Consider the following 22204-nt stretch of genomic DNA (forward strand, 5'->3'; position numbering starts at 1 on the left):
TGCCTCAGAAAACAAAACAAAACAAAACAAAACATGAATAGGTCAGATTAGATGATTTCTCAAGTTCCTTTATGAAAACAATTCCCAGATCCAAGAGCCAATGTATAGAAAGCACAATGCTTCCCACATTAGGGCTTTCTTAACTACATATCCTGGATATGAAGTCTGAAAAAAATCAAGAGTGACATAAGGGGTCACTACATGCAACTTAACAGCCCATTCACAAAGCTACAATAACTACTTCTACTTAGTACCAGAACTTTAAAATAGGTCTGATAATTTCCATAATTAGTGCTCATGGAGAAGACAGGATTTAAGGAAATGACTCCATGTGACCTAAGTATATATTTAGTTTAAGTGAAGAATCGTAAAACAAGGGAAGAAAAGCATTTCTTCTTCACCCTTTAAAGAATTCAGAAGTGATGAATAAGACATCTCTCTCCCACCAAAAAAAAAAAAAAAGCCAAACCCAACAACACTTTTTTGTAAATAAATGTAAATGTAAATTAATTTTAATTAATTAATTAATTTTGTAAATTAATGTAAATAATCAGGAAACGAGCAAAGACAACACAAGAAAACAAATAAAATTTCAGTTTCAGTGCAGGAGTACCAAAAAATGATTTAGACATTATGAATGATGAGCCAAATATATTCTGAAAAAAAAGTAATAATAACATATGGCTATTAACATATTGTACTTTGGAAAATGATACATTGCCACTGTGCATGTCCTACCCACATGTTTCACAAGTACAGCTTGCTACTTTTAAAAATAGGAATGCCTTGGCATAAGCAGTACAGATGAATAGTAAATAGAGAGCCAACAGAATTGTAATACCACAATATTCTTGTCTTTTGCACATACCATATACCAAACTATGTAATCTAACTTCAAATATAAACCATAAAAACATGCCAAGAAGAAAAAGTTTATAGTCTGATTTTCTTAAACAACTAACAGTAAAGTCTAGTTTTGATTTGTAAACTGAGAAAACAGGTAAATATTACATTTAACAAAATTTAAAGGAAATTTCTAACTTTAATATCATAACTCCTTCCAAGAAAAATATCCATAGCCACTAAAGTTATCTACCAACAACATTCTGACACAAAATAAGTGAATTCATGAAAAGCATTCAATTACTGGTTTTTAGGGTTTCACCAATGCACCATTTCTAAAAATACAAAGGCACGTTTTGTCCTAGGCACTAACTTTGTAAGAGTGCAATTCATCATCTGGACCTTAAAAAACAGTGCAGAGTCGTGTGGTAAACAATAAAGCTGAGTACTTGCATATCTTTTCAAGAACATCTTTTCCTTATTCCCTTCCATTTTTCCTTCCTTCTCTTTTCCCTTTTCCATATGCAGGATAAACTATTATCACATTGATTATTTTAGGTTTAGTTTATACATCTTAAAATTAGTTTCCAAGCTATATATTTTATTAACAGGAATATAGCAGATGATAGTATTAACTGAGCTTACCTTTTTACTTTGAAATGTAAGGCTTATAATATCCCAAGTTTCTCTTTTTTATTGATTATTAATAGCTTATAGTTAAGACACAACCTGTTACCTGTTTAGGGAATAAGGGAATAAGGAAAAGATGTTCTTGAAAAGATATGCAAGTACTCACTTTATGAGTGCATATACTAAAACTGGACCAATACAGTGAAATAATTATTAGTATGGCACACAAGGATGGCATGCAAATTTGTGATATGTCCTATATGTTTTCTGAATAAGCTGTTTGGAATGAAAGAAATTCAGAAGTACATCCACTATGTCATTAGTAAGAGTAAAGAATAGGTAGCCAAATTCTACTTTTATAGAACAGGGACAGAAATGAAGCTTTAAAGTAATATACATGAGTTTAATGATGAGCACTGCAGTACTTGCTAAAGGAATTTGATGGGAAGATCCTTGTCTCTTTTACTAGGGAAGGGTTAAAACTTCAGGAAAAAGAAGGTGAAATAAAAAAAAAATAGAAGACAGCAAGGCAAAATTTGGGAATTTATTCAAGTTAATAAATTCTGGATAAAAATGCTAAAACTGACAATCTCCAGTTGGTTGTCTTCAGCCTTACTGCATTATGACTCTCACATATGTTTGAATGACTAAAATGCAACTGACAAAAATGACAATATTAGGAAGGGCCTGATTTTTTTCAAGAAACTCCTATCTTCTGGAACTTTCTTGAGTATCCCTAGATTCATTCATTCTAACTTTACTAAGTTAGCCCTTGGCATTGATGAGAATGAGGTAATAGCAGAAAAACCCCATGCTGCTCTTCCTGATGAGGCAGCCCCCTTTCTACACCAGGCCTCGTGCTCTGTAATTCCTCACGTTTCCCAGAGTTAATAAGAGCATTACACTGTCCTTCCCAACTCCATATGCTTCTGCAATGTCTAAGGGCAGAGATTCGGGTTTCTCTGCTCCCTGTCTGCTGCCCTAATGAGGAAGAAGCTGTTTAGTTATTTATTCTAAATTAAAGTATGTAGAATAAGGAGAATACAGCTTTCCATTTAAAAATTTTAAAAGATATGTGAATGATCAGCAAAGATGGAAAAGTGGAAGTATCCTAGCTCTCTACCACTACTCCACTGAAGATCAAAGAAAAGCATCAGATTATATCCAAATGTTTATACAACTTAAGATATAAAAGACTACCTCAAAAAGAAATTAAAGAAACAAGGAAGAAATTATCTTTTGGATCTAGTGATATGAACAATAACAATAATAATAATAACTATCATTGATATAGTACTTTAAGTTTTCCAAATCATTTTATATATATATTAACTCAATCTGTAGAAAGGGAAAGAAAGATTGGCTCATAGAAGATTTAAATGAACATTTCTGATTATATAAAAGTAAACTTTTTCATAAACAAAAGAGATGCAATTAAAATTAAAAGGGAAATAATCAAATGGTTAAAAAAGAATCTTTGCAGCAAGTTTCTCCAATAATAAGAAATTAAATCAAATTTTTAATGAGTTATTCTTCAATTAATAAATGGTCAAATGATATGAATACAAGGTTCTCTCAGGAAGAAATCCAAGCTATCAATAATCATTCAAACAAAACATATAAGGGGCAGCTAGGTGGCGCAGTAGATAGAGCACCAGCCCTGAAGTCAGGAGGACCTGAGTTCAAATATGGCCTCAGACACTTAACACTTCCCAGCTATGTGGCCCTGGGCAAGTCAACCTCAACATATGTGTGTGTGTATGTGTGTGTGCGTGTGTATGTGTGTGTTACTAATTACTAATGTGTATGTGTGTATGTGTGTGTTACACATTACTAATGATTACCAAATATATATATATATATATACACTTCACATTACTAATGATTACCAAAAATGCATATTACAGAAGTTATGAGGTCCCATATCTCACCCATCAGATTGGCAAAGCTGATAAAAATAGAAGGCAAAGGAGGCCTAAATAAAAAATGTATACTTAGTACAGCTTTGAATTAATCAGTCATTTTGGAAAGTATCTGAGACTACTAGGACCATAACTAAGCCTATAACTCCAAAGAACAAATAAAAAAAGAAAAAGACCCATATGTACAAAAATATTTAATTAGAAGAAAATATGGGCTTAAAAAATAAAGTGAAATTTTTAATTAAAAAATTTAATAAACACATTTCATCACACTATCCTAACAGCACATACAGACTAGTTGATTATCTTTACAATCTTGTTGTTATTGTATACATTGTTCTCCTGGTTCTGCTCACTTCACTTTGCATCATTTAATCTATCTTCCCAGAAAATACAAAATCTTTATAACATTTATTGTCAAATTACATTCCCACATTCACTATATCTAAAAATGTATATCATTCTGCATTATGAGGCCACTACCTTTCTGTGAGGAGATAAATAGCTTATTTAATTATGGATTGTCCATTGTCATGGAATCACTGGAATTGTCATAATGTTGATTAGAAATCTTAATTTTTTTTTGAAAGCTGTTTGTTTTTACAATGTTATTGTTGCATAAATTATTCTGGTTCCTTTCACTTCACTCTGCATTAATTCGTTCAGATCTTTCCTAATTTCTCTTAAACTTTCATTCCTTTATTTTTAATATTGTAATATTTCATTACCTTTTTTTTTGAGGCAATCAGGATTAAGACTTGTCCAGGGTCAGAGAACTCCTAAGTGTAGTGTCTGAGGCCAGATCTGAACTCAGGTCATCCTAATTCCAGCACCACTACTCTAGCCACTGTGCCACTTGTTTTCTTCTTTTCATATTCTTATGTTAGGATTACTAAGTGAGAACTGAGGTTGTCTGGACAGTGACAAGGTGAGAATTCAGGTTTTCTGATTGACTTGATAGAGGGGGCAAGCTCATTGGCTGGGGTGGTTCTTCCCAGAAGCCCTTGCATTATCCCACGCCCATTCTCTGGGAGAATAAAAGAGAGGACTCTCAGAGAAAGAAGAAGACTCTGAATTGCATCAGGCTTGACGGGACTCTCTGCAGGAAGGGAAGTCACTTCTTTGGACAAGAGTTAACAGCAACTGCCTGGAGACAACGGTTCGTTACAGGAAGAAGAATCTGTCTGAGAAATTTGAGTAGACACAGCAGATCTCTTCCCAGAGAGCGATCCAGCAGCTTCTGGAGACGACAGCTCGCAACATTTGGCGCCCAACGTGGGGCAGACACGATCCTGATTCCAGTGGAAAAGCTTCCGATCTAGATCTCAATCTCTCTGACCCAGAACCGTGAGTAACGAGGAAACTTTGTTAAAGATTAAGTGAGCGTGCTAATAGATAAATAAGGAACTTAACTTGTTAAGGGCTAAACCAGGAATCTCTTATAGCTGAAATGGGGCAGATGTTAGCTAAATTCAATCCCTGGACCTCAGCCGACTCAACCCCAGCCCCAGAAGCAACCTCAGCTCCACCCCCATTCAGGAGTGGTACTATAGAGAGTATAATCAAGATAATTGAGGAGCAGAGTTTACTTGTAACCTGGGTACAGATTGCTAAACTCTTGGCTGCATTAAGATGCACATCCCCTTGGTTCTTAGAGGAAGAAAAGATAGATGTAGATAAATGGAAGCTAGTGGGATATGAAATGAAAGAATTTCAAGCAAAAAATGGGCCTCGTTCAGTTTCTGCAGAAGTATTTTATATCTACAACATAGTTCAATTAGCCTTAAACTATCAAGCAAGTTGTAGGAGAAGGAAAAGTTTTAAAAATGAACAGAGGAGGAAGTGTGAGGAAAAAAGGAAAGATCAAGATCTTTCCCTAGAGCAAGAGGATTTAAATGAGGAATTATGGTATGATTCTCTTGAAGAAGCTTCAACCCTGCCTAGAGAACAGATTATTGACAGGCCCACATCAACCCCACCTTCAGAGATGGAGGAAGAAAGAGGGGAAGAGGCAGAAACACAAACAGAATTGCCTGTGAAGAAGCCTAAGCCTATGACAAGATTAGAAAAAGCATTGGTTAAAGCTAAGAGAGAAGGACAGGATATAAGTGATTTTATACATGCATATCCTGTGATTGAAAATACTGACTCTGTAGGTAAAAAAAGGAGAAGATATGCACCTTTAGATTTGAATAAAATTAAGGATTTGAAAAAAGGTTGTACCCTTTATGGGGCTACATCAGCTTATGTCAAAATGTTACTAGATGGTTTGTCTTATGAAGTCCTAACCCCGAATGATTGGAAATCCATAGCAAGGACATGTCTGGAACCTGGAGAAAATTTATTATGGCTTGCGGAATTTCATGAATTATGTAAAATTCAAGTCAGATGCAATTTGGAAATAGGAGTTAACACACAATTCACTTTTGAGCACTTAGCTGGTGAAGGTCAATATGGAGAGAATTCGGAACAGATTAATTATACCATGACAATATATGAACAAATTGCTAAGGCTGCAATAAAAGCTTGGGGTGTCCTTCCTGGACAGAAAGATCGTGGAGAGGCTTTCACTAAAATACAGCAAGGTCCCAATGAACCTTTTGCAGATTTTGTGGGACGTTTGCAAACTGCTGTCAAAAGAACTATTGGAGAAAATGCAGCTACAGAAATAATGACCAGACATCTGGCTAAGGAAAATGCCAATGAGATTTGCAAAAGAATTATATGGGGATTAGACAAAGATGCTCCTTTAGAGGAGATCATAAGACGCTGTGCTACAGTGGGAACAAATGCTTTTTACACCCGGACAATGATGAATGTGGAAAGACAGGGTCCCTCATGGCAAGGGCCTTCTAGAGAAACTCGGCGATGTTTTCAATGTGGAAAAATTGGGCATCTAAGAGCTCAGTGTAGATATGGAGATACAGTGAGAAGACAGGGTGAGAGAAGACCTAAAACTCCATGTCCAAAATGTCACAAGGGCCTCCACTGGGCCTCCGAATGTAGATTGACACAGGGAAATGACAGGTGGGGCCCAGCTTCAGCCCCCCAAGTGGGGCATGATGGCAGCCGAGGTTACATCCAGAGAATTTTAAGACACGATCAATCAGCCAAAAGGCAATCAGATGGAAGAAAGGGATTGAAATTAGGAAAAATAGAGTTGTGTGCAGTAGAGACTACCGAGATACTCCCTGGAGAAGTGAAATCTGTTCCTGTTGAGCCTATGGATCCTTTGCCTCCAGGCACAGTAGGCTTGACCATTTCACCTTCTGAGAGTGCCTACAAAACAGTGTCCATCCATACACTGATGTGGGAGACTGGAGAACGTGTATCTAATATCCCAGTCACTAACACAGGCAGACAACGTGTGATTTATCAACCAGGAGAAGTAGTAGCATCAGGCTTATTGTTACGGACCCCTAATAAGCAACCTAGTGATAGTCGCCTAGATTTTGACTCCAATGAACAAAATCCAGGAATATATTGGACAGCAGCTGTGACAGCTGACCGACCTATGCTTACTATTTATATAAACGGAATACCATTTGAAGGATTGGTAGACACGGGTGCAGATCTTACAGTTATTAGAGGTGCCAATTGGCCCGGTCACTGGCCAAAGATTAAAGCAGACACCTATATGTCTGGGGTGGGAGGATCAATAGCAGCAGAAGTTAGTGCTAGGCCTTTGAGATGGGTATTTGAAGGAGAAACAGGAGCTTTTACTCCTTTTGTGGTTGAAAAAATCCCCATCAATCTGTGGGGAAGAGACATTTTACAGCAGATAGGATTACAAATAAGCACTTCGGCTTTTTAGGCAGGGCTGCTGTTGAAGGCCTACCTGCACTTTCACCAGTTCCTATTCAGTGGAAGACTGATTCACCAGTGTGGGTAGAACAGTGGCCCTTAAGAAGTGATAAAATTCAGGCCTTATTAGACATAGTGCAAGAACAACTTGACCAAGGACACTTGCGGCCTTCTCTAAGTCCTTGGAATTCTCCAGTATTTGTGGTGAAAAAGAAATCTGGAAAATGGAGGATGATAACTGATCTAAGAAGAGTAAATGAACAGATGGAAACTATGGGAACTCTTCAGCCTGGACTTCCATCTCCTACTCAGTTGCCAAGAGAATGGCCTCTATGGGTTATAGACATTAAGGATTGTTTCTATTCTATTCCTCTAGATAAGGAGGATATGAAAAGATTTGCTTTTTCAGTGCCTAGTGTTAATTTGGCTGAGCCTTATAAAAGATATGAATGGACAGTTTTGCCACAGGGAATGAAAAACAGCCCTACTATGTGCCAAATGTATGTTGCAGCTGCTCTTGCTCCAGTAAGAAAAGCCTTTCCAAAAGTAATATTGTTACATTATATGGATGATATTTTGGGATGTGCACCTGAGGAACAAATGTTAGAGGCATGTCTACAAAGGACCATGGAAACATTAAAGTACTACAAACTGCATATAGCTACAGAAAAAATTCAAAGACATGCTCCTTTTCAATATTTAGGATATGAAGTATATCCTAAGACACTCACAGTACAAAAGCTTTCTTTAAGAACAGAGAAGTTGAACACCTTAAATGACTTTCAAAAATTAATAGGAGATATCCAATGGATGCGTCCAGTGTTAGGCTTAACTACCAATCAACTACAACCCCTATATGACATTTTAAGGGGAGACAGTGCTTTAAATTCACCACGCCAGCTTACAAAAGAAGCACAAAAGGCTTTGAGAGAAGTTGAACTGGCTTTATCCAATGTGGTTGAAAGAGTCACTCAAAAACCCTTGGAAATATCAGTTTTTGCTACAAAAGAGGCACCCACAGCAGTCCTTCATCAAGGAGACAGAGTGATTGAGTGGGTGAACCTCCCAGCACAACCAGAACAAAGCCTTACACCTTACCCAGTGCTTGTGGCTAGGATTTTATTAAAGGCTATTAAGAGGGTAACACAATTATCTGGAATAAGTCCTGAAAAAATATACACATTCTATACTAATGCACAGATTAATGTATGCTGTGAGACCATCCCAGAATGGCAAATTTTATTGGCCACCGCTCCAAATTTTGCACATGGATCTCCATTAAAGATTACCCGGCTACTACATAATTGGCGATGGATTTTTGAAGAAAAGGTTTCTAAGGTTCCTCTTAAAGGACCAACAATCTTTACAGATGCCTCCAAAGAAAATATTTGTGCCATATACTCTCATGATTTAACCATAAAGAGAGTAATCAGGACTCCTTTTCAATCCACTCAACAGAATGAATTATTTGCTATCATGCTAGCTCTTATTTATTACCCAGGAGACGTAAATATAATTACTGATTCAGCCTATTCAGTAGGTGTAGTACAAAGAATTGCCACAGCCCAAATAAAATTTGCAGCCTCCAATATTTATCAGCTCTTTAAGGAACTTCAAGAGCAAGTGAGAAAACATCCAGGCAAGATTTATATCTTGCATGTCCACTCACATAGTGGACTTCCAGGTCCCATTTTTGATGGAAATTCAAAGGCAGATAGCCTTCTAACCATGTTAGCCAGTAGTCCTTTATTTCAGGAAGCACAAGAATCTCATTCTAAATATCATCAGGCTGCTCGAGCTTTACGTTTACAATTTGGAATCACAAGAGAGGAAGCTAGGAGCATAGTAAAAAGCTGTACAGCTTGTCTTCCTTTCCATGCTCCTACACTCCCTCCAGGGAAGAATCCTCGTGGTTTGAGACCCAATGAAATCTGGCAAATGGATGTGACCCATTATAAATCTTTTGGTCGTCTATCTTTTATTCATGTCGTGGTAGACACCTTTTCAGGATTCACATTTGCAATGCCAGCAGCAAAAGAGACAGCCCGAGTGGTCACTGAATTCCTTATACAAGCTTTTGCAATTATGGGTATGCCACAAGCAATAAAAACAGACAATGGACCTGCATATACGTCCAAACATTTTACACACTTTTGTGCACAGTATAAGATTTTACATACCACGGGCATACCCTTTAATCCTCAAGGGCAGGCAATAGTAGAGAGAAGAAACAGAGATATTAAAACACTCCTCCAAAAACAAAAGAAAGGGGGAGCCACAGGTAGCCCTAGGGAACTTCTAAATTTAGTTCTCTATACCATTAATTTTCTAATTTTTGACAAAGATGCACTGGCTCCGGCAGACAGGTTTTATAACCCACCAGAAGGGCAGTGTCCAGTGCGAGCATCTCCACTGTCCTTAGATAATCGCCAGGTGATGTGGAGAGATCCAGAAAGTGGTGAATGGAAGGGACCAGATAGGTTAACTGCCTGGGGGAGAGGGTTTGCTTGTATTTCTTCAGCAGGAGAAGGAATCAGATGGGTGCCAACGAGTCATATTCGCCTTGTCCATCAGAGAGAGACAGAAAAAGAGAAAGACCTCAAAATAAAGGAGAAGATCTAAGAAACATCTGACACTGAAAGAGCATGGATAATAAGAAGACTGTTAAAGAACTTTAAAACCAGCAGGAATCATTGGACTTCCTCACACAAGATGAGACTAATGGACAATGGACTTATGGACATTTATAAATTTTCAATTTATGATTATGTTATATACTTCTAGCATGTGTTATGTTACTATGTTACTATATGCTTATGTAATTTATGTAATTATCTGTAATACTTCCCATATTGATGGATTTATGTTTCAAGGTCATTTATGTAATTATCTGTAATACTTCCCATATTGATGGATTTATGTTTCAAGGTCATGACTGTCCTATGTTCTAAATCAAAAGAAAGGGGGAGATGTTAGGATTACTAAGTGAGAACTGAGGTTGTCTGGACAGTGACAAGGTGAGAATTCAGGTTTTCTGGACAATTACAAGGTGAGAACTCAGGTTGACTTGATAGAGGGGGCAAGCTCATTGGCTGGGGTGGTTCTTCCCAGAAGCCCTTGCATTATCCCACGCCCATTCTCTGGGAGAATAAAAGAGAGGACTCTCAGAGAAAGAAGAAGACTCTGAATTGCATCAGGCTTGACGGGACTCTCTGCAGGAAGGGAAGTCACTTCTTTGGACAAGAGTTAACAGCAACTGCCTGGAGACAACGGTTCGTTACAGGAAGAAGAATCTGTCTGAGAAATTTGAGTAGACACAGCAGATCTCTTCCCAGAGAGCGATCCGGCAGCTTCTAGAGACGACAGCTCGCAACATTCTTATAACATTCTTATAACATGATTTGCTCATTTCCCAGTAGATGGGAAAGTTTCTAGTTATCTGATACATTTCATCAGACTACCAGTAAGAGATAACACATCCATTCCAAAGCATAAAATCACACCAAGATCAAATATAAAGAAAGATGCAAAAGGACAGTCACCTGAAGGAGGAAGCAGTTCTAAAGCACATAATTCTTAGGTCCAGAAAAGTCCAGTTATAGACTCAAGAAAGAATTTCCAATAACCAACATTATGAATTAGGTTACATGTGTTCTTAATCCTCCTCATACATACTTGACATCTTGGTAGCACTTCACATAAGTGACCATCTTTCTTCCCGGATACTCTCTCAACCCTGTTATCAATATCCCACTCTCTCAGGTCTCTCCCAACTATCAAAATGATCATTCTCAAACTAAAGGATCATTACTGACATTCATCTTCTTGATTCGGCATGTGCCATGATAATCAATTCTAAGCCCTCTTTTGTCTATATCTCTCTCTTCATGATCTTATAGCAATCATTTCTATGCATCATAAGTATTCTCACTATTCACTTACTTTAAGGGAAGTTAGGTGGTACAGTGGAAGGAGCACTGAGTCTTTGAGTCAGGAAGACCTGAGTTCAAAATAGGTCTCAGACTAGCTGTAGGATACTGAGCATGTCACAACTCTCTTTGCCTCAGTTTCTACATCTGTAAAATGAGCTGAGGGAAATGGCAAAACCATTCCAGTCAGTATCTTTGCCAAGAAAATTCCAAATGGGGTCATAAAGGGTCAGACACAATTGAATCAACAACAACAACAAAAAAATCACTAACTTGGATATGTGCAAATAGTTTTCTTCTTCCCCTTAAATATTACTTGTTGGGGAAAGGTAGCCATTAGAAATATATCACATGTGCCCATTAGTTGTGGCTCATTTTTGCAACTAAAGAGCAAATTTTGCTATCGTCATATGTCATAGAACTTTTACAGAGAATATTGTTGATCTAATACTTAGGGTTTGGCTTTGTAAACGGCTTGAGAGGCCATTTGAAATTCTTCTGTTCCCTTCAGGTAGAGCCAAGAGTTTCTGTTATTTTCTCACTTAAAGAACATTATTAGACTCCCCAGTAGTAAGAGAATGCAAAACCAAACAGAGTCTTGGAATTTTAAGACTGATTAATAATTATTTATAAGCTTATTTGCTATTTAAATTAAATTGAAATTTAACCATATATAGTATAATATAATCATGTGCAAGAAGGTTCTTCCTACAATGGATTAGATTAGACAGAAAAAGGATGCAACAAGAGATAGAAGTCAAACCTGCAGCAGAAAGAAATTCTATTCCCCACCAACTTTCCTCCTTTTATTAAAAGTAGCACAAGACATGGAAAGCCTAAGGTGACAGGGAAGATTACTCTTCTCTGCAGTAGTAGTGTGAGCAGGCAGCAGGAGGCAGAAGTTGTCCCGTGCTAGCACAGATGGAAATTGTTGCTTTGGGGCATATGGAAGATACTTAGTCTAAGCCCTTGCCACTTTCCTCAGGGAGCAAATTGAACCCAACACACAGGTGCAGATATAAGGCATTAAATACTAGGAATGCAAACATAAAAGTAAGCTAATCTCTGTTCTCCAAGAACTGACATTCAAAAGGAGTATATGACACACAAGGAAGACTCCAGGAGCAAATTCAATGGAAAGATACTTAGGGTACAGTGGCAGAGCAAATGGTAACATCTCTTTTTAAAAATAAAATTATATAAGTTTGTGAGGTGGGACAATTTGACAGAGTCAAGGACTTTGGTGACAAGAATTATTCTAGATTTTAGATGTGTTATATAATCCCTCTAGGAACAGTAACATTTCCACAGGAGCTGCTTTCCAAGATACTGGGCCCAAGCAGTGACTATGTTAACTGACTGATGCACCTAGATCAAAACCCAGATGAAACAAAATCCATTTGTGTTTGAAAAGTGCCAATATAGTTTAGCCCTAAAAAAAAAAAAAAAAAAAAAAAAAAAAAGTTCTCTCAAGAAGCTGCCTATAAATTTGGAGAATGGTTGAACAAACTATGGCATATGAATTGAAAGGAAAACTAAATGATAAGGGAAAGTTTCAGAAAAAACTAGGGGGACAGCTACGGGGCACAGTGGATAGAGCACCAGCCCTGAAGTCAGAAGGACCTGAGTTCAAATCTGACCTCAGACCCAACAGTTCCTAACTGTGTAACCCTGGGGAAGGCCCTTAACCCCAATTGCCTCAGCAAAAAAAAACAAAACAACAACAAAAAAAAAAAAAAAACGAGGAAGACTTTTATGAAATGATACAAAAGGAAGTGAATAAAACCAGGAAAATAACTTACGTATTAACTACAACTTTACAAAAATGAACAACTTTAAAACACTTAACAACTCCTGATGAAAAATGCTACCTATTATACAGAATAAAAAACACCCACAATACAATGTGGATGTTTATTTTGCTTGATGATACACATCTGCTACAAGTGTTGTCTTTTACTCCCCACAAGGGTAGACAGGAGGAAAATAAATAATTTTAACTTCAATAATTTAAATTTTAAAAATGAAACCCTCCAGGAAAAATAGCACTTGACAAGATTTTTATAGATGGTTTTTTGATGCTTGACAGTAATATTAAAAGCATATTCTAAGGGGCAGCTAGGTGGCGCAGTGGATAAAGCACCGGCCTTAAATTCAGGAGGATCAGAGTTCAAATTTGGTCTCAGACACTTAACACTTCCTAGCTGTATGACCCTGGGCAAGTTACTTAACCCCCAGCCTCAGGGAAAAAAAAAAAAAAAAAAAGCATATTCTACATGTCCTTAAAAACATATAGAAATATGCAAAGGTATAAATAGGACTTTTCACATATGGAATTCTACCCCCATAACACATAATTTTCTATTTTTGAAAGTTGTTATTACAAGGCTTCATAAAGTCCTTCCCTTCTCATTCATAAGAGAAAAATTTTTTCTAAAGACCTACTATTATACTTATCAGATAAGTATATAAAGAAATACCCAAATGTCATAGCACCACCAGGGCCCAGAAAATAGGTAAACCAGTCTTAAAGGTAATGAAATTCTTTTTAAACTAGCAGTGTTTCTATTGGGTCTGTATCCCAAAGAGATCACAAAAAGGAATAAGAACCTATGTGTGCAAAAATGTTTGCAGCAGCCCTTTTTGTGGTGGCAAGGAACTGGAAATTGAATGGATGCCCAACAATTGAAGAAAAATATGGAAATTAAGTAAGACATCATGAGAGAGAAAAAAGGTAAAGTATATGCAAAACTTGGTGAGAGATAACAAGGCAAAAGAAATTCAGTTTTATGTTGAAGATAACAATCCAAAGTACTTTTATGATGCCCTGAAGGTTATTTATGGGCCAAGTATCTATACAATGCATCTCAAGTAGTAAGTGCTGATAGAGCCACACAGATTAGTGATAAGAACAGGGAGATAGGTTGAACTTTTCCATAGTGTTCTCAATATTGCTGTCATCAATCAATGTTGAAACCACTGACTGTCTGCTTCAGGTTGAAGTCAATCCCTCCTTAGTTGAAGTTCCAACTAAAGAAGAGGTTTGAATGCCATTAGACTCCTTTCATATGACAAAGAACCTGGTACTGATTCTATTCCAGCTGAGAAGTACAAGATGGGAAGTCCATTGCTCATACAAAAGCTGAATGAAATTTTCTGGATTATATGGCAAGAGGAAATTATCCCCAGGAGTTCAAGGATGCCTCCATTGTCCATCTCTATAAAAATAAAGGAAATAGATTGACCTGTGTTAATCATAGTTTCTCTCTTAGTGATTGTTAACAAAATTCTTGCTAAAGTCCTCCTTAAAAGACTGATCCTTCATCTGGAAGATAGCCATCTACTTGAGAGCTAATATGGCTTCAGAAAGGGCCAAGAAACATTTGAGGTGGTGTTTGCTGCCTGACCACTCCAGGAGAAAAGCCAAGAGCAGAACAAGAGATCTGTACACAATGTTTGTAGATCCAATCATGGTCTTTGGTACTGTCACAGTTGTGAAGGTGTATAGAAAATTATGTCAAAATGTGGTTGCCTGGAGAAATTCATGTTTGCCTGGATTCTGGATAACGATTGATCCTCTCTCTATTGTTTTCCCAATTACCAATGAGAGCACACAAAACTGTGTGCTTTTTAGCACTTTCTTCAGCCATGCTGTCACCTTAGACGAGAACAAATAGCTACTACAATAATGGTAAAGTCTGCAAACTGAAAAGGCTATAAGCCAAATCTAAAGTGGAAGAAGAAATGCATGATTTTTTTTGTTTGCAGGTAACTGTGCACTCAATGCAAACTCTGAAGCTGAGAAGCAATTAAGTATAGATCAATTCTCTGCTGCTTGTGCTAATTTTGGCCTAACAATTAACACCAACAGCCAGCACCACACCATCCATATGTGGAACCAACAAGTACAGAAAAATGGATAAATTCTAAATGTTGTAGATAAGTTCACTTAATTTGAAAACACATTGGATGTACACATTGATAATGAGATTGACATATCCATTGCCAGAACTAACTCAGAGTTTAGGAAGGTCCAAAGGAAAGCACAGGAGAGAAGGGGTATTAAACTGACTACCAAACAGGAGGTCTCCAGAGCTACTGTGCTGACCTCATTGTTGTATTCCTGTGAAATCTGGACAATATGCCAAGAAACTGAATCATTTCTACTTTAGTTATCTTAGGAAGATTCTTAAGATCACCTAGCAGGATAAGATACCAGACATTAAGGTCCTTTCTTGAACTAAATTGCCAGGCATTCCAATTCTGCTGCAGAAACTGTAACCCCACTTGCCACAATGAACTGGCTACACTGTTCAAATACAAAATGTACATCCCAACTTCCATCCAAAGATCTTCTCAATTACCTTTAATTCTGTGCCTTCCCTTAGAGCAGCTAGATGGCACAGTAAATGGAGCACCTATTTGGAGTCAGGAGGACCCGAGTTCAAATCTGGCCTGAGACACAACATTTACTAGCTGTGTGACCCTGAAAAGATCACTTAACCCCAATTGCCTCACACACAAATATATATAATTCTATTGCCTCCCCTCTGTTGATTATCTCCATTTTATTGTGCATATCTCTTGTATGTACATAGGGGTTTGCATGTTGTCTATTAAATCATTACATAAGTTTCTTGAGCAGGGACTGCCTTTTGCCTTTCTTTGTAATCCCTAGAATTCTGTATAGCAGCTAGTACATAGTAGACACTTAATAAATACTTGCTTGTTGGTGGTGACATATGAGCTTTTGAGATTATAGATAAATTATTTCACATGTCTGTGCTATATAAGTTATAAATGAGTTCCTGATTTATATCAGCTGAAAAAGCTTCTACATTATGAATTCCCTTCACAAATGAAATAAAAGGTCCATTATCATCACCATCAGCACCACTCTCTCCAAAAACAGCAGCTAAATTACATGTAGTCTGAGAACTTAAAAGATTAAGATGGAATTATTTTAGATCAAAGCATAACAATTCAATAATGATTCCTGGGCTTCCATATATTTATGATAATTTTGTTTTTCTTGTCCTTTCCAGAAATGTGAAGTCTTTGGCACTGCAGGCAATGTCATCCAGGTGCCTCAGATGCCTGTTCCTATGGATCTTGGAGCTTTAGAGATTACTGTTTAATGAGAAACAAACTATAGTAACAACACTCCAAGAAAGAGAATGGTGGAGAAAATAGGCCCTCTTTGAGCAGAGAAGAGGATTAGGCTAGCCAGATTAAAACTTCCCAATACCATCTGCCTCATAATCTATGTAGAATTATGATCAGACACTTTAGTTTGGCAATTATTTTGTAAATACCACAATGCAAACAGTAAGAGAAAATAATGAAGGTTTAATTTTGTTGTTTGGGGAAAAAAAAAAAGAGGCATTCAAAAAAAAAAAAAAAGTCATTCTTTTAGTTCGAGATTACAGACAACACATTACATAAGCTTTCACAAAGGGGTCATTACTACATGAGTTCTTTATTCCCATTTTGTGGCCAAAGTATTAAGCTTCAGCTTCAGTTTGTCCTCTCAACTAATAGTCTGAGTTAGTTTCTTTCTTTTTTTTTTTTAATTTTAATAGTTTTTATTTACCAGATATATGCATGGGTAATTTTACAACACTGACAATTGCCAAACCTTTTCTTCTAATTTTTCCCCTCCTCCCCCCCCCCCCCCCCCCACTGATGGCAGGTTGACCAATATGTGTTAAATATGTTAAGAGTATAAATTAAATATAATATGTGTATACATGTCCAAACAGTTGTTTTGCTGTACAAAAAGAATCGGACTTTGAAATAGTGTACAATTAGCCTGTGAAGGAAATCCAAAATGCAGGCGGACAAAAATAGAGGGATTGGGAATTCTATAAAGTAGTTCATAGTCATCTCCCAGAGTTATTTCGCTGGGTGTAGCTGGTTCAATTCATTACTGCTCTATTGGAACTGATTTGGTTCATCTCATTGTTAAAAATGGCCACGTCCATCAGAATTGGTCATCATACAGTATTGTTGAAGAATATAATGATCTCCTGGTCATGCTCATTTCATTGAGTTTGTTTAAGTGTTTTCCTATCTAATCTCCTTGCTATCTAAAAGACTCTCAAAGATCTTCTCTAGAACCACAATTTGAAAGCACCAATTCTGTAGACTGTTTTCCTTACAGTCCCACTCTCAGAGTCATACATTACCCCTAGAAAAACAAAGTTTTAATGACAGAAAGCCTTGTCAGCAAGGTGATGTCTCTGCTAAGGCTGTCCAGAACTGCCATAGCTTTCCTTCCAAGGAACAAATGTCTCTTCATTTCATGGCTACAATCACCATCTATAATGAACTGTGGAACCAAGAATTTAAATCTGCCACTGCTTCCATTTCTTCTCCCTCTATTTGCTAGCAAGTGGAGGCAATTTAAGCTTAGTAATTTTGCTATTTAATATTTAAGTAAAATAATGTTCATGGGTACAAATGTTATATTCATCATTTAATTAAAAATATCAAGAGATAGAGATGAGTCCTATTTTTTATTTCTCCCATTTATTTCTTTTTCCTTACTAGGTTTTCAAATAATGAAGAAAAAGAGAAAGAAGCAAGAGATCTTAGAATAATAAATCTGAAATAATTTTAAATAGCCTTTATCTTTGTCAGAGTGTAGCATAAAGAAAGTGTATCTTAATTGAGGAGACCTGAGGTTGAGTTCTGTCTCTGCCATTGGTAGTAATGTGAACATTGAGCAAAATAATTTCATTTCTCTGAACTTCAGTTTTCTAGAACATCTATCGAATGAAAAAAATGATAATAGTTGGCTCTCAAATTGCATTTTATTATATTTAAATTTATTATATTTATATAGCATGTCATTACATTGTAAAGCCATTGAGGATAATTGTTGCTGATTTTTTATATCCCTTGCATTTAGCACAGTGCCTGGTACATAGTCAATACTTAATAAATCGTTATTGATTGATTGACTTTAAGGTTTACAAATATTTTACATTTGTGATGCAGATTTGAGGGTTGACAAGCATAGTTATTTATGATTCAGAAGAAAAGCATTCCTTTTTTTTTTTTTTTTGGTCCAGAGAACAATCTGGACCATGGTGATTTCTGATGGACTTGAGTCATGTCCAAGAAAGTAGGAATTCTTAACACAAGGTTTGTGAGTTTGTTTTAAAAAAAATATTCTGATAATTGTATTTTAATATAATTAATTTCCTTTGAAGTCCTATGCATTTAAAAACATTATTTTGACAAGTGGCCCATAGGTTTCTCCAGAGTAGCAAAGGAAAACATGATAAAAGCAGTTTAAAAACTATTTTTAAGGGTTATATTCTGTGGGAAGGTGGACTGAAATGAAGGAGGGGGAACTATATTATTTAACCTGTCTCCAGGCTTTATCGGGACTTCAAGAAACTCAGTTTTAGGAACTTTTAGTGCCCTTTGGCAAAGGGGCAGCATTTGAAAGGAGAAACTGAAAAGAGCTAAACTGGAACAAGGAGATGTTCTTTGTTAAGAGAGACAAATTTTGTGGAGGTGAGTTATCAGCCATCTGTGAAGAAGCCTCAGACTGAAGCTTTTGGTCATACTTAGCTTTTCAAGGACTGAAGGAAGTTCTAAAAGATATTTTTCCCTCCAACTTCCCTTCTCTGTGCCTGTCTGGTAACTGGCATGATGATATTATTCACTAACTTCTTTTACTTGAGATTTCCCCTCTATCTTGGTTTTTCCTCAGATATGTAAAAGCCAAAGTTTAGCTGGAAATGGATGAAATTTAAATTGGGCATAGCATTTATCTTACTTTTAGTCTAGGGGGCAATAGGATGACTTTCAAGTCTATGTGATCTCTTTCTCTGTAGCTAGGTCCCAATTAGGATGAATAATGAAGCCTGTAAAATGATTATGCATATTTGAATTTGCACTATTTGAAGTCATAATGTGTAAAATATGGTAATTGGTTCCAGCTCAATGGAATATGCAACACACATTCAAATAATGGGGCCAGTTTGTGGAATTCATTATTCACATTAATAGGATCTAGCTATCAGTTATCCATAAACACAGTAGTTCATAGTCCCCAGTTAGAAGAGTTCTTAACAGTTAAAGATTTACTTCTTTGACCTAACTACTTGATGGTAAAGCTGAGATCCATTCTGCAATATCACTAACAGAAACTTATCTGTTCCCTTGTGATTCCTTTATTAGTGATGGTGTGCATGTGTAAAAATGAAATAGATAGCTTCCAGATTCTTTATTAGCGCTCCTTTGAGTTCTCGTGTTTGTTTTTTCTCTCTCCCTCTCCCTCTCTTTCTGTTAAGTGTCTGAGACCAGATTTGAACTCAGATTCTCCTGACTTCAGGGCTGGTGCTCTATCCACTGCACCACCTAGCTGCCCCCAGCTCTAAATTTTGAAAGAATCTTTAGAACAAAATTATAAGATCTTTAATCTCAAACAGAGAAATTCATATTTCATTACAGAGGCAAAAGGGAATTACTGAAGCTTCCTGGGCTAGACCTCTACTTTAAGAATACCACTTTGACAGCTACATAGAGGATGGTTGGAGAGGGTAGGGACTTAAAACAGGGAAACTTAATTGGGAGGCTACTGCAATATATATATAGGTAAGAGATGATGCCCCTCCTGGATCACTGCCTTGTCAAGTGGAGGGGCATGTGTAGCTCAAGGGAATGGTGAGCTATACTGTGCAGAAGTACCCAAGATGGACTGGTCACCAGGGAGAGTTCTGGCAAAAGAAAATCTACTAGAGAATCAAATTGCAAATCACTCTGCTATCTTTGCCAAGAAAATCCCACAAATAATATTAGCATGTTAAAAGATTTGAAACTGGAAAATGAGTCTTTCCACTCCACTTTCCACATTACTGGAGTAGAGCAGAGGATGACTTCTAGTAGCTACAGAATGAATGAAGCAACTGGATCAAAACTGAAAGCTAGTTTAGCTACAGATGGATCTGGTGATAAAAGAAAAGTGAAGCTAGAAGTATCAGTGTTGCCCAGGAATCTGGAATAATAGCTATTACTCTATGAATTAAGGGAAGCTGGATGTGATCAAACAAAAGATAGAAGTGTTAAACATCAACATCTTGGGTATCTTGAATTTAAATTCAACCATGGGAACTATGGGTTCAACTACATGGGTTGAATTTTTTTTTCCCCCCTGAGGCTGGGGTTAAGTGGCTTACCCAGGATCACACAGCTAGGAAGTGTTAAGTGTCTGAGACCACATTTGAACTCGGGTCCTATTGAATTCAGGGCTGGTGCTCTATCCACTGCGCCACCTAGCTGCCTCATGGGTTGAACTTAATACTATATTATATACATTATTATGAATAGTATGTGAGCAGAAGAAATGGATCAGTTTTTATAGTTAATAAAAAGTATAATCTTAAAAATGACAGAATCACAAATTTTTTAATCCAAAACAAACTGTTCAGTTTCACAATAATGTAAGTCTGTACTCCAGTCTCTGATGCTAAAGAGGCCAAAGTTGCTCACTTCTATGAAGAACTAAAATATCTTTCACAAATAACATAAAAAATTATAGAGGATTTGAATATTTAAGTAGGAAATCAGAATACTTAGAATAACAGGCAAGTTTGACCTTGGAATACAAAATGAAGCAGGGCAATGCAGAGAAATAGAAGAAAACAATAGAATGGATAAAACAAGAGATCTTTTAAAGCAAAGTAGAGGTATCAAGAGGACATTTCATATAAAAATGGGCATGATAAAGCACAAAAATAGTAGGGACTTAATAAAAGCAGAAGAAATTATACAGAAAACCAACACAAGAAAAATCTTAGTATCTTGGAGAATAAAATCAAGTAGCTCTTAGCTACTGCTAACTAAAGCACTGCTAACAAAAAGGCTAGTGAGGTGATAGAATTCCAATTGAACTATTAAAATACTAAAACATGATGCTGTTAAAGTTCTGAACTCAGCATGTCCGCAAATTTGGTAAACTCAATGGTAGCCACTGGATTGAAAGATTAGTTTATGTTCCAATCCTAAAGAGTACCAAAGAGTGTTCCAATTACTGAATGATTTTACTCATTTCACATGTCAGATTATTGTCAGAAAGATTATTTTTAAGATTCTGCAAGCTAGGCTTCAGCAATTTGTGAACAAAGAGTTACTGGGATTGTAGGCTGTTTTTCAAAAAGATAGAGGAACAAGAGACCAAACTACCAATGTTTGCTGGACTATAGAAAAAGCAAGGAGGGTCCCAGGAAACATCTTATGTTTCATTGATCACACTAAACTTTTGACTATATGGATCACAACAAAATGTGGAAATCCTCAAAGAAATGAGAATATGAGGTCATCTTATTTATCTTCTGAGGAACCTGTATGTGGGCCAAAAAGCAGTAGTTAAAAATGAAAATGGAAAAACTTTTGTATTGTCACCTTCTTTAGGGTACATTATATGAAATGCCAGGCTGAAAGATGAAATTAAGGCTGTTGGGAGTAATACCAACAATCTCAGAAACACTCAGATACTACTCTGATGGCAGAAAGTGAAGAAGCCTCTTGATGAGGGAGAAAGAAGATAGTGTAAAAAAAAAGCTATCCTGAAGTTTGCTATCTAGAATCAAGAAAAAAAATTTACTTTCATTTTTTGACTCTGGTGAAACTCTGAATATGCAAACGACATGCTATCTTCTTTTCATTATTTCAAGAAAAACTATTCAAAAAAATTTCACATACTCAGCAAAGGTTCTTTTGCATTCTTTTTTTTAATATGCAGAAAACAGAATAATAACTCAAGCTAAAAATATAAGAAAACAAATTAGACCCAGTTTAAAAGCAAGAAGAAAAGGAAGTTGAAGAACTGTGGGTGAATTCAGAATTAATCTTTCCAATTCTATAAGAAATTAAGTATGTTATTATTCCTTTTCCTTTGATTTCATCACTATAATTTGTACTCTGAGAGAACTGCTTAAGGCTCAGAAAAATTGTATCTTTCTCATGGTCACATAAGAAGGAAGTATTAGAGATGAAAACTGCAGGTCTTTTCTTCTAGCTTCCAAGACCAGAACTGCATACACTACACTACACAGTTTC

The 22204-nt window shown here is 36.6% G+C and overlaps 1 protein-coding gene and 1 non-coding gene across 2 annotated transcripts in view; one reads left to right on the forward strand and one right to left on the reverse strand.

The window, feature by feature from the left end:
• DTD1 (D-aminoacyl-tRNA deacylase 1) overlaps positions 1-22204 on the reverse strand; it is a 153134-nt gene that overhangs the window by 75933 nt on the left and 54997 nt on the right. The window lies entirely within an intron of this gene.
• Positions 1632-1739, forward strand: LOC141559221 (U6 spliceosomal RNA). Its single transcript, XR_012487290.1, has one exon. It is a non-coding gene; the product is annotated as a U6 spliceosomal RNA (small nuclear RNA).

This window comes from Sminthopsis crassicaudata, chromosome 2 (genome assembly GCF_048593235.1).
Source record: "Sminthopsis crassicaudata isolate SCR6 chromosome 2, ASM4859323v1, whole genome shotgun sequence".
Lineage (NCBI taxonomy): Eukaryota > Metazoa > Chordata > Mammalia > Dasyuromorphia > Dasyuridae > Sminthopsis > Sminthopsis crassicaudata.